The 14,503-nt window shown below is 41.0% G+C and overlaps 1 protein-coding gene across 1 annotated transcript in view; it reads right to left on the bottom strand.

The window, feature by feature from the left end:
- The window catches only part of LOC123520709 (3-hydroxyisobutyryl-CoA hydrolase, mitochondrial-like), an 84,527-nt gene extending 70,423 nt beyond the window's left edge, over positions 1-14,104 (bottom strand). The window contains exon 1 of the mRNA XM_045283246.1: positions 14,033-14,104. The gene's annotated coding sequence lies outside the window, so the exon portion shown is untranslated. The remainder of the gene's footprint in view (positions 1-14,032) is intronic.
- Between the last annotated feature and the right edge of the window lie 399 nt (positions 14,105-14,503).

Below are 14,503 nucleotides of genomic sequence, written 5' to 3'. Positions count from 1 at the left end.
GTCCAGAGAAAGGAAAAAAATAAAAGGAAAAAAATAAAGGAAATAACACTAATGATCGCAGTCGTAGCAAAGAAAAGGAACAATTTTAGGCTTAGTGCAGCTTTAACCTAATTACTTCCGTGGAGCACCAATGATCTCTTCCTTTTCCCCTCTCCCCGTCCCCCCCCCCCATGACTGCCGCCGTAAGGTGCACATGATCTTGACTCTCTCACCTCTTCTTTTTTCGTGTTAGTCTTCTTTTTTTTTCTTTTTATTCCTTCCTTCTTTAAAGTTTTAATATTTTCTTCTGTTTTTTAACCTTTTCTTCTTTTTCTTCTTCTTCTTCTTCTGCGTCATTTCCTTTTAACCTTTCCTCTTTTCTCTTTTTCCTCTTTTTGTTCTTGTTCTTCTTCTTGTTCTTTTTCTTCCGTTTCTTCTTAATGTTTCCTTCTTTTTCGTCTTTTTTCTTTCGTTCTTCTCTTCCTCCTCATTTTTCTCCTTCTTCTCCTCCTTCTCCTACCTCTTCTTTCATGGACTTGATCCACTTTGTATCGCTTCTTTGTTTATTCTCTTTTATCTTCTTTGATGTCCTTAAAGGTTTCATTTTCCATTCTCCACGACTAACCTAGGAATGTTTACCTGAGGGTCACGCGGCCTGCAGAACCATGGGCAAAACGCACCATGGTAATCTTCAACGCTGACGAGCACATGAATGCAAGAAACGGAAAGGAAAATGAGTCATAAACAAGAACAGCTGGGTCACGTGTGGTATATATGTGGCACAATTTCTCCCCAAAAGATAACCCGCCGGAAATCTGTTTAGGTTAAATCAAAGCAGCAAGAAAGGCCACAGAGCATGAGTGTCCAGGGTTCAGCATGATCATACCGCCATATTTATACAGAGAAATTAAAGGCTATTTCAACATAATGGTGTGCTTGAAGTGTTATTCAATGGAGTAGCACCTCACCATCAAATGACCCAAGACCAGGGACTACAAAATCCCCCGTGAATTCCAAACACAGGCAACACAAGGAAATAATGAAAAAAACAAAGAACAAAAAAAAGGAGATAAACAAAGTGAAATAAATAAACAAAACAAATATATGGATAAATAATAAAAATGTGGAGGTTCATACCACACTTACGCTAACAAATACCCAAGAAGGGAAAAAATATATAAGATAAGAAACTTCCGAAAAAAGAAGGAAAGAAAGAAAGTTGCAGCCAGATAACGGGTCTAGCATCCCCAAGCGCCGGACGCAGCCAGGCAGAGTTATTAAACAAGAATACCGCATTTGAAGTACCTCCAAGCCCCACACATATATGAAAAAACACGGCAGATTCAGGAAGCTACGATAAGAATATTCAATCACATCCTTTAATTAAGAACCTGCCTATGGTCGGAGTGCCTGACAACACTGAACAGGTGACACACTCAGACACCGGCACCATTAGCTTACAAAAAATAAATAAATAGATAAATAAAATAAATAAAAGGAAACCAGACAGTAGATGAGACTGAAGAGGGAAAGGAAGAACACGATTACCTACAGTATATATGAAAAAAATTAAGTCTAGATAGATGAGAGAGAGAGAGAGAGAGAGAGAGAGAGAGAGAGAGAGAGAGAGAGAGAGAGAGAGAGAGAGAGAGAGAGAGAGAGAGAGAGAGAGAGAGACGCCAAATTGATAAAACATTGTGTTGTTTGGGTTACTTATGCTGCAGCGGTACATTTTTACGTCCTTGATCAATATGTGACATCACGTTTTGTTGTGATAAGTTTTAGATGGATTCTTACAACCAAAAGGATCAAAGTTTCTAAAAGTACTCTGGTTTTCCATTGTCGGGCAGAGTTTTAATTTCACCAAAGAAACCTCCGGCCTTGGGTTATGAAATTATAATGAGAAATGAAAATGTTATTGCCCAATCGTGCTCCGGGATACCTTGTAGTGGCTGCATCACTGAGGCCACCCAGCACGTGCACTCAGCACCAATGCTCTCAACCTCCAAGCAGTTTCTTTGCCAAATTATTATGTATTATCATACGAATTATCTGTGAATGTTTTTTTTCTTTTTTAACTAATGCACATATCAAATTTCTTTCATATATTTCCGTCCTTCATCTTGACTACTTTTTACACATTAAACTGGAAGGTAAAATGATTTTCAAAAGCCTGTCAAGGACTCCAGTCAAAGTTCAACAAGGACTCAGCTCATCCATGAGACCTGAGCTAATAATGTACACGGTACTTGAAGACATTTCATTATACTTTTCAGTTACGGGCTAAAGCTAAAAGATGAGTCAGTTCAAACAAACATCTGACTTTTAATGAATTCACATAAGCTCATGAAAATTTACTGCGATGCGACAGTAACGATTTAGAAGCGACCCGCGCCAGGAGACACCACCTTTAAGATGAAAGTAAGCAGGTGAGGTAGTGGCTGGCAGGCGAGGACCCGTGAGGAGAGAACAGAGGGAGAGCAGGAAGAGAGGGTAGTTGAAGGGGGTAAGGCAAGATAAGAGAGGGTGGGGTGGAAAGGGAGGCTGCTGCGAGCTCGCTTATCATGTAGCTGCAGTGAAAGGGAGAGGAAGGGAGTGTGCTTTCTCACCTGTGGCCCTTCCTTCAGGTGACGCCACGCTTCCCACTTGTCTTCGTCCTCGCCTCATTCACCTCGTGCCTTCCGTGCTTGGCGGCATCACGCTGGACATTCAATTTACGTCTGCATCGTGTGAGTGCAATCACGAGTCCTGCATTCTAATTGTTTGCCATCATCACCTCATTCTTTCACCTATGATGGTTTTATTTTTAATTAGATCTCTGAAAAATTACTCAAGCGGCGAGTGTTGTGTCTAGCGCCAGAAGTGTTCGCCCCATCGCTGACTGGCGCTCGGCGTAAACACAATGAAGTGATGGCAGCGCGCGAACCATTGCGGGCCTGTCATTAAGGCAGATGAGAGGTGACCGAAACATTATGAATACCTTTCCTCACTCCCTGTCCAAACCCCCTCATCCTTCCCAAACATTTCTCTTCCCCCTTTCCCTCCCTCCACAACCGTCAAAGCGTACACATAAAATACGTGATTACACACACACACACACTTATGTTTACCGAGAGATGGGGGTGCGAGGTGGTTGGAGGGGAAGGCGATTGCAGGGGTGTGTTGATATTTTTTCTTTTTGAAGGTGTATGGTGGGGAGGCGAGTAACGGCGAGGCGTGTGCAGTAGAGGTATGCTGCGTGCTATTGCTCTTTATTCGTATTTACGTAAATTGGTCAAGGTCAGCTATGCTCGGGAAAAAAAAAAAAAACTGAACAAAGGCTTTACCTGGATCGTAAATTGACGAAATTCGGCGTGTTCTGTGCACGTAACTTTACACTTGTCTTGTTCAATCCTTCCTTTTTACTTTGAAATTACAGCACGAGGCATTAGTTATGAGTTTTCTGGCAAAGTAACTTGAGACACAAGGGAACACACGCAAAAGACAAAGAAAAAATAAATAGAAACATACCTCCTGATCTCTTACAGTGCTGCCCTCTACATAATTTCATACACAAAATGTACTATGGCCATAAAGCATTATAAAACATAACTATAACAAACTTTCTAGCACAAGCCACAACAAACCCTAAAACATCATGAGCCTGGACGAATCACACGCGCCAGTACACAACGGAGCAAAGTGAAGATCATGCGTCAGCGGACAACACAAGTACGTTTTCTGTTCGGTTCCTCTTACACGCAGTTCGCCGTCATTAGCAATGGGTCGGAAGGGTGATGTCCTGCCTGGCCAGCGCGACACGCCTGCCTCCTCACTCCTCACCTGCGCCCCATCGAAACACAGATGACTTAGTATGCTGTCTAACTTTACCTGACACGAAGGTGGACTTAACCTTTTATGAAATTGTAAAATGTACCTAATTAAATTGCTTTATCTTTTCTGTTAATGGTGTTGGCTGACACTGCAGATTTTTCCTTAAGTGATTATCTGATGGCAGCTAAAAGTGCTATAGAAAGTCACTAACATGTTAATAAAGACATCTGTAAATGAGAATCGTTTGTCCATATCATGCATTTGTGTCCTTGCCAGCCTGTGTGTTGTAATTATGGATGTCCACACATACTTGTCAGGCTGAGAGGAAGATGGCATGGAAACACTCAGTTAAAAAGAAAGTCACACTCCCTAACTACAGGTTCTCTTCAAAAAACGTCCAGTCGAAACGAAGAATAAATCACTGCTACTTCAACCTGAGAATTTCCTTACCGAGTTTCGCAATTTTTTTTTTTACAGTATCTAATTTTTAAATACACGGACAGACTTGTAATACGAGGACCACCTCACGAAGCCCTCTGCTGAGCGTAAGAAGGGGACAGAAGAAAGGAAAAAAAAAAAAAAGTAAACATGCATAAAAACGATTACTTCAAACCACACCAAAGCAAAATAAAGTAAAGCTGTGAAATAGTGCGAGGTGGAATCTGTCACGAAGGAATAGAGAACAAAAACATGCATTTTGACCATTACCTGAAACCACACATGGGAAGAAAATAAAGGGGGGAAAAATGTGAATAGCTACCGAGGTTGGAGGCTGTGCTTTTGACCACCCTCTGCCACTACACGCGGGACACACCACGCTACGCCTTTTAACCCACAGGGGACCCTTTTTTATACTTTCACCACCCAACACGTTTCCGATATGTTTGCTTCCTGCATCGGTAGCGTTCTGAGGCGTCTCCCCGGGAAGCTGCAGTCTCGATATATTCCTTGCGGGAGCAACACGACAGGAGCCCCATAAAGAAATACTTTCCCGAATATTTACAGGACTTTTCTGCTCGACCGTGTGTCCTGGAATGATTTATGAATAGGAGAGGTGAAGAGGAGTGAAATGGGGGTAATGTGAGCAGTAGCAGGGTCAGGAAAGATTGCTGTTGTGAAAAAATTAAGTTAACTAAGCAAGAGGAATATGCAATACAAGATAAAGAATGATTTATAAGTGGGTGGCGAAGTGAGGTAAGATAAGGCAGGCTAAGGTAAGGTAAGGTATGGTAAGGTAAGGTAAGGTAAGGTGAGGTGAGGTGAGGTGAGGTAAAATGAGGTGAGTTTAGTAAGAGTTCGGAGTTTGTTGTGGGGAATCTTGAAAATTAACAACTCTTAACAGTCTAAACTACACGATAAAGAATGATTTATAAGTGGAACATTGGGTGGGGTGTGGTGGGGTGAGGGGTAAGAGAGGTGAGGTGAGGTGGGCAGCAACAGAGTGAGGAAAGACAGCTGGGAGTCTGGTGTGGGAGATACTAAAGTCCAATAAAACCAAGCAACCCAAACTGCAAGATGTACCTGAATGATTCAACACACATAACTCTTTCCCTTTTCTTACATATGGAGGGAAGCTGATCTAGAACACAAAGGGTTAAGAAAAGACTGGCTTGTTGCTACTCCCCGAAAAAGCATAACTGAAAAAAAAACCCATCAAAACCCTGAGCAATTCGAAATAAAGAAACGGCCAAACATATTTAAGCTCTATAACACTCCTGAACGATTTAAACAAATGAAGCGATATAATAAGTCGGAATGATCTACTTACGCAATAAGCCTGGGAGATTAAAATTACACAACAGCCCTGAACGATCTAAATTCCATAGTGATAATCTAATAGGCTAGAAAAATGTAATCATGGGGATTACACCGAAAACTAAAAACGGTACAAAAATTAACGCATATATGTGTAGGAATACTCATTGTGATGCAACGATGTCAAAACAATTTCAGATTTTCTAATAATTCTATGGTATTACGTAGTCTGGCATACTAATGAGATAAAAAGTCATGAAGGTGAAGTCAAACACGCAGACTCTGAGCCACAGTTTATAATGCACCTTCTGATGTTATTGCTATTGTATTGCGGCGGACTCTCAACGGCAAGGAAATGGACTGTAAGTGATACAGCCCTGTAAGTCTTGACCAGACACTCACCTCACAATGGCTTTAGGGCAAGACAATTTCACTGCGAGTTCTTTCCTATGTTTGCGTCAGAGACAAAGCACTCGTACGTATCTCACAAAAAAATCTTTGAGATACTCTTTCCTCACTTGAAAAGACAACAATGATTGAAAGTTGTATTTTACTTTTCTGAAGGATTGTTACGTCTATATTGAACGGGTTACTCTTCCTCTTACACCTCCAGACTTCATGGCGAGGTAAATAACATCACACGTCAGGTTTCAATTGGAATAGCAGATGATGAACAGCAAAAATATCATTGTTGACTCTGTAATTAAGGCGAGTCTGAAAAATCTTTACTTTAAAAAGGACAGAGCAGATAGAGCATAATGGAATATCTGCTGTCTCCATATTTTTAGTCGCTTCCTTCCTTAAAAAAAAAGAAACAGAAACCAACCAACTCAGTCAAAATACCGAGGGATAAAGTCAGAAGGGTGTGAGCCGAGCTAAAAATGATGTAGTTGACACGGCATCACTCTATCAACAACGCAATATTCCTTCCTTACTTTCCTTAGTTGCTAAACAGACAGCAAGGTGTTAATTCGTATATAGTGAGAATGTCAGAAAACAACATTCCCTTTCTTCTTTCCTTGCACATTCAGTTTAACCGTAGCCAGTAATACAGCGAACACCACCATGGAAAAACGCAAAAAGGTTATCTAGAATAATATTTCACTCCTCTTTTATATTTTCTGTTGTTTCTCTCGTTTATGTTACAACACGCGGCTAGGCACCTGTCCCTTAGCTCTGCGTGGCGCTATACCTACAGGCTCACCATGCATCCGGAAACGAGAAATAAACTGTGAGAAAATGAGAGCGAGACAGAGACAGAGAGAAAAAAAATGTGCTGTTTTTTTCACACAAAGCGCAGAATTAGGACTTACTGGAAGAGAAACTAAAGGTCATTCTAGGTAAACTGTACGAGTGACAAACGGGAGCACTTGCATGTGATGAAGGATGCATATGATACAAAAAAGTGTCTATCATTCGTGTCTATCAGAAATGAGTTTTTCTTTTCCTTTCCCGCCGAATAGCTAGCCCAGCATATGATTGACGTCCCGGTCCCTGGCTCTCAAAGGCTGGTGGGTCAGAGAGTCAGACAGATTTCAGTGTTTTAATCGCTACACCATTTTGCCGCTGCAACAACAAGAGAGAGGAAGGAAGATATGTTCTGATGCACGTGGAAAATTTATGTACAGTTGTTCCTGGTTTTATTCAATCAATTTCTCAAATTGGTTGTAATGATTCGCTGAGAGAATTATCTAAAGATGACAGTATCTCTCTCTCTCTCTCTCTCTCTCTCTCTCTCTCTAACACACATACAAACACACACACACACACACACACACACACACACACACACACACACACACACACACACACACACACACACACACACTTCCTCAACCTCCCTTATAAATACATTTCCCTACAAGGATTCCAAACACAAACTTTCTCTTCCGCTTATAAAAAAAAAAAAGTATTCATCGCAGCGCGTGATAAATTATGCAGTGTTATGCTGGGCTAAGTAAGAAATTTTCCATGAAGAAAAATGATCTGCGTTGAAATTTTCATGGTGAAATTAACTTGGGGATTTACTTGGGTGGAATTTACATAAAGTCCACCTACACACACATCCACCTACCCGTACCTAGGTATTCACACACACACACACACACACACACACACACACACACACACACACACACACACACACACACACTGACCACTTAGTATTCATAGCATCAGACCGCCAACATCATTACCTGGGCAGGTATTTTGCAGCAAAATAGCAAATACTCAGTGCGGTGCTTAAAAACAGAGACCAGTAATGCACTTTTTCTCCTCTTGGTTGAAATAATTGTGGCAGTGCAAGACCAGGAAGAAGAAGAAGAAGAAGAAGAAGAAGAAGAAGAAGAAGAGGAGGAGGAGGAGGAGGAGGAGGAGGAGGAGGAGGAGGAGGAGGAGGAGGAGGAGGAGGAGGAGGAGGAGGAGGAGGAAGAGGTAAAGGTGGAGATGGAAGTGGAAGTGGAGGTGGAGGTGGAGGTAGTGGCGGTGATGGTAATGTTTTTTTTTTTTTTTTGTGCACAAAGTATTGACAACTTTAAACAATTTCTTTCACAAAAACAATACAATCATTTCGGGAAGCCGCTTGAATGGAACCAGGAATAAGCATGCACAAATGTTCCACTCCCACTGAAGAATACTCGCACCTGCATGAGTTCCCGATAAGTGGTGCCGAGGCCAGTTATCCAGTACGCCACATGAGTGTAAATGACATTCCTTTTATATTAGTGATCGTAACAGTAGCAGGTGATTTCCCATACAGGTTAATATTAAATGGAATGTCCTGAGGCAAAGACTTGTATTCAGAAACTCTTTACTTTTTCACGACGTCTATTTTCAAAGGCTCATGCTGAAGATACTCATGTTTTTAAGGTATTTTCATGGTTCTGGTGATAAATTAGCCATCTTTCTAGTTTATCATAAACAAAAACTGTCTTAAAAACCCTGCTAGTCGTCTCTGGGGACTTGACAAATTGTCGTTGTGAGAGAGAGCAAGGTGTTTACGAATATGGCCCTAAGTCACGAGGAGTGTGCTGGTCAGTAGGTACGGCGAAAGGGGCACGACACGGAAAGAAAGCCACATTCTAGTCCTGTTGCGTCTCGCCCTTTCAAGACGCGTATGTCAGCCGATGACCTTTGACGGTGGCGGGAATTTAGCTTTTCATCACTTGGGGTTATCGACAATTCTCACTAAGAAATACTGACTTTTGTCACTAAATTCTGTTCCACTCCAGTGAGACAACGAGACAAAGACATAGAGACAGACGTTTCGCTTTGATTTTTTACTTGCTTTCAGACTGTCTTGAGGAATAGACATTTTTAGAAGGTAGTTTTTTTCTTTCAGTTGCTTTTTTCCTAAACCAAAGCCATTCTTAATTTGAAAGGAGCGTTCTTTGGAATACAGATTATACTATCACTACTACTACTACTACTACTACTACTACTACTACTACTATTACCACAACTACTATTACTTCTACTACTACTACTACTACTACCACTACTACTAGTGATGATAATAACAATAATAGCAGCAACAAGAACAAGAACAATAAAACACAATATCACAGAAGGCAGTCGTGCGTGTCTGACTCTCTATGCGCCAGTCCTCGCCTCTCTCGAAAACCTTATATCCCAGGAGGCGGAACCACTCTATTCCAGGTAACAGCACCGCGGTGACAGACACGTGGGCGAATTACATTTTCTGGCTCACCTGTGCCGGCATACTTGATGTGGCACAACGTGTAGAGGGGAAAAGAAAAGCCAGGGATCAAATCGACTATGAGACCGAAGCACCTGTAGTGGTGGTGGTGGTGGTGGTGGTGGTGACAAGATCCATGATGTCGAGGATGAAACAATAATAGTCGTGGTAATGGTACTGGTAATGCTGCTATTACTGATGTTGCTATTACTACTACTACCACTACGAAATAAAAACAATGACACAACTAATACTTTCACTACTACTACACCTGCAACGAATCCCATCACCACTACCACCACCACTCACCAGGCGACACATCACCAGCAGATAACACGACCACTAACATAAGCAAGCAAGACTACCCCTCTCCGTTTCCTGGGAAAAAAAATAACAGTGCATGGTGTCGCTCTTGCCATGCCACTGATGCAGAGGTCGAGCAGCGTCTCCATTGACTCATCCCTCTCACCGCAATAGATTCACAAAGCAATCATATTCGTCCCCCTTTTTGCCCTCCTTGACTTCCTTCCATTCTTTCATTCAGACTCCTGCAATAGAGAGATATCAAAAGACTAAGAGGATAATAAAAAAATAAGTAAATTCCCTGGAAGTATTCTCTTGTTTGCTGTCCAGGAATCGGTACAAATGGATTGGTTATTTTCCTTGCAAGTCTTGTTTTTGAAAGCCTGAGCACTCTAGTCCACGTTTCATTGGAATTGAATAAAGAAAAGAGGTATAAAAGGAATGGTGTTTGGGTACGGATGTGTGGAATGGATGGCCATGGAAACTGCTCCTCTCTCTCTCTCTCTCTCTCTCTCTCTCTCTCTCTCTCTCTCTCTCTCTCTCTCTCTCTCTCTCTCTCTCTCTCTCTCTCTCTCTCTCTCTCTCTCTCTTTCATTAAAACAATCAATCAATCACTCAATCAAGCTCTCTCTCTCTCTCTCTCTCTCTCTCTCTCTCTCTCTCTCTCTCTCTCTCTCTCTCTCTCTCTCTCTCTCTCTCTCTCTCTCTCTCTCTCTCTTATCGAACCAAAGAGCAATAGGGAGCATATTCATACATTAAAATTTGGGAAGTATCCCAAACAACACAATAACTCACTCACGTATATATACAAACAGAAATATCCTCCGAAGCCAACAGCCATTACACGTCAGGTCACTTGAAATATCTTTGCTCGCTGCCTGATAAATAATGTAATGAAAAGTTAACGTTTTAATCATACCTTCAATGAAAGCCATTTCGTACTGAATTAACTATGCATGGCTGAGTAACATGCATAACAGAATCATCACTCTGCTTTCATACCTTGCGTAGTGATGACGGTTTGGTAGGGTTGAAGGGAGCGCATCACAGCCTCTCCACCTACTGACTGACTGACCACCCGTCCTCTGTCTCGATCATTCATGTACTGCAGGTAGGAGGCGGTAAGTGGTGGCAGGTTCAAGGGAAGAGGGGGAAAGTAGAAGAAAAAAGTGAAGCCCAATAATACATAGGAATCACTTTACAGGTTACAAAAGGTTGGCAAGTTGCAGCATTCATTGGCATTCTTCCTGTGTTTCTGCTTGTGCTTGCTACACTTGTTTCGTTTCAATCCTGTGCACTTCTTATTTTATTTCGTTTTTCTTTTTTTCGTATAAGTGCATATTTTTCTTTAGATGAGCGCTCACAGTTATTGATTTCCTAAGTCAATATAACCTCAACGCACATTCCACTTTACTTATTCCATTTGTTCCATTACTAGAGATCTTATTATCAAGCATTTCACTTCCTCATACGAGTTACTCCTTCAAAAACCATGAAAACTATCAGTCGTGTTCTCATGAGTGCTTTCCCAATAAAAATGAAGAATCCTTGTAACATTATCAAAATCACGAAATCATCACGAAACACTCTATTTCCTTTTTCCTTTTTAATAATAGAAGTAGTTAAAAAGAATTGAGATACGACAAAAGAAATGCTTGTTAGTTTGTGCACATAAATGACCTGAAATACTCAAGATCCGAGGCTGTTTATTATCCTTTGTAAAAACTTGTATCGATCATCTAGTGAAGTGAGTGAGTGAAGAGAGCAGGCTTGTCTCGCAGCTTAAGTCTTTCTCTCTCCCGGCTTTAACCTGCCTGGCGTTAATGTATGGTGATGTCTTCCAGGAATTAGCATGTGTATCCCCAATTAGCATGAATATGGTTAATCGACAAAGTGGCGTTCGTTTTCATACTCGCCTGGGAATTAAATGGTCAAGGTCATTAATATCAATTACTCCACAACCTTTGCGTAATGAGAGTAAATGCACACACACACACACACACACACACACACACACACACACACACACACACACACACACACACACACACACACACACACACACACACACACACACACACACACACACACACACACACACACACACACACACACACACACACACACACACACACAGAGGCAAGGTTATTGTTCACTACTTCAGCTTTTAATAAATCTACTCCTCTGCGGCACCTGGAAAACACAACACTTCGCTCTGGCCATGCGGCATGGCATGTATATGGAAATGGAGCATACATCACTTCTGGGTCACGGAAACACAACGTACTCGTAAATTCTCTTCTGGATCACCGTAATAAAACATCCATTCTTCTCTACGAGCTGGACATCTGACTTCCACACACGACCTCTCACATAATCATATTTCTCATCCATGACCTCATAAAAGAAGATAAAATACGAAAGAATTATTATCACACTGAATGCATGATACAATATGCAATTCATTCTGCCAAAGCTCAAGGTAAACTATGAAATACTTACTCTATACAGATAAATGTAAGATATTCCATAAATTTAAAAGACAAGACAGACAAGTCAGGCGATCATAATTGTACTCCTGCTTGATAAACGAACCTTCGTTATACTAAGCACAATAAGCAAACGAGTCCCAAATATACCTAATCACATCGAACTGATCATGAGCAGTCCTCAAACCTTTCCACCGCTATGGCTGCTCCCTAAACTTTGTGAAATGATCTGGTCGTTTTAAGAGTATAATTACGAAAGGCACCGCTGACAAAAACAAGTGACAGATTAATTAAAACCTTACAGTTACAATCTTGCACACTTGAAGGCCATATGCTGTCTCAAAATCTATTGTTGTAATGCTATCAACACCAGTCACTATATTGAATTCTAATCGATCCCAGGCAAGAGAGGCAGGTCTCATAACGGTTGGATTGCTCGAGTTCAGTTATTCTACCTTCATATGCCAACTAAAATTCAAGATTACATATGGATTAAAAGATTGAACGATATATGAAACTGAAATCTAATTTATTATTCAACTGAGTCAAGATTTTATCGATGTGAGCAACAGGAAAGATAAGTAAAGTGAAATAAGAGGATTTGTGTGTCTGCCCCGTGAATACGAGAAAAGCAGAGGGGAGAATGAGGAAGTGCAATTTTGACATGAGGTGAGTGAGTGTCTGAGCAAAACTGAGAGCGATAGACGAATAGATTTCAGTCCGCTTACCAATACCAAATAAAATAAAAATAAAAGAAATATGCCAATCACCTTTACGTAGACCTTAAAAAGCAGCCAGTCCCCTTAAAAAGCCCCAGCGAGGGATGTCCATTCACTCACGACCACACCGACTGAGAGAGAAACGCGAACACATGTTTCCTTACTTACCACTGAGAGAAAACCAATCCCTCAGTGTCCACCCACGGGTTTCAGCCACACGCATTCTCCGGAAACTCCCGTAAATTCTTCAGGGAACCAATCTAAAGAGCACAAAAACTGAGGAGAATCTCGGGCTTAACTTCGGCGAGTGTGAGACAAGAATAAGGGGTCGCTGGAGATCTTTCGGTAGGTTTTCTGGGTAATTTTTTTTTTTTTATGAATATGCAATGCGGAAGAAGAGGATCTGGCACAAAAGGAGGAGAAGGAAGAGGTGAATGAAGAGGAATATCTGGAAGAAAACAAGGAGGAGGAGGATTCATGTATAAAAACAGGAAAATAATAGTAAATGAGAACATGCATACGATTGAGAGAGAGAGAGAGAGAGAGAGAGAGAGAGAGAGAGAGAGAGAGAGAGAGAGAGAGAGAGAGAGAGAGAGAGAGAGAGAGAGAGAGGAAGCTAAATTACGCACCAGTACTTTAATTCCTGTTCTTAATCACTAAGTGGACTAAGTGGATTTTAATATCACAAAAGGGTTTCCACACGTTAGCAGATTTAATATTCTCGCTGGACACAAAATACAATACTATACTACTACTACTACTATTACTACTACTACTACTACTACTACTACTACAACTACTACTACTACTACATCATTATGACTACTACTACTGATAATAATGATAAAGATAATTGCAATAACGATAGTAAAAAAAAATAGGTGTGTGCCAAAGGGAATCAAAACTCCCCAAAGCACTAAATGAAAATATAATTGGTGGCAGCGTCGAGGATTATGCTGATTTATGCGAGTAAGCGAATGCATGACGCAACAAGTGCATTTCAAGCTGTACTGTAAGTCTCTCTCTCTCTCTCTCTCTCTCTCTCTCTCTCTCTCTCTCTCTCTCTCTCTTCTTCGTTCCTTTTACCTTTCGTTTTAAGATCACCAGTATTTCTAAGCAGTTACATAATGCGGCACTATATGATCTTAGTTGTTACGGCCCCTTGCAAAACATTTTCTAATCATTATCTCTCTCTCTCTCTCTCTCTCTCTCTGTGAATACAAATTTAAGGGACATCTACCACCACCATTACCGTCAAAAATCTTATAAAGAAATACCTTTGTGGTTGAAGTGAGGCCTAAACACTGCGGCACTTCCTCTCTCCTGCAGGTAACGCCCACTACTTGCCTGAAAAAAAGACGAGAGGTGTTTTGAGTAACATGGAGAGGATGGCTGGTGATGCAGAGAAGGTAAAGCTCTTACGACTGAATGCATAAAAACGTGTGTGTATATTCTAGTACGTCGTTAATAGGCAGTCCTACTACAAATAGCTACTTGTCTGTAGTTAAGTGCCTTGCTTGTGTTCGTATGCTGGGATATTTTTTTTTATGGGGAATTGATGTTTTTATGAAAGCTGAGTTGTTGTTTGCTTTATGGTAGATGAAATGCTATATTAGATTTTGAGTGTTCTTATGGTAAAAGTATTGAATAAACTAATGTTTGTGTCAAGTTGTTTGGAAGCTTCAGAAAAAGACTGGAAACATTTATGGATGAGAAAAAAAAGTTGAAATTGGTAGACAGGATTTATA

Source organism: Portunus trituberculatus, chromosome 47 (assembly GCF_017591435.1).
Source record: "Portunus trituberculatus isolate SZX2019 chromosome 47, ASM1759143v1, whole genome shotgun sequence".
In the NCBI taxonomy this organism is placed as follows: domain Eukaryota; kingdom Metazoa; phylum Arthropoda; class Malacostraca; order Decapoda; family Portunidae; genus Portunus; species Portunus trituberculatus.
This window is presented reverse-complemented; position numbering and strand designations above follow the sequence as displayed.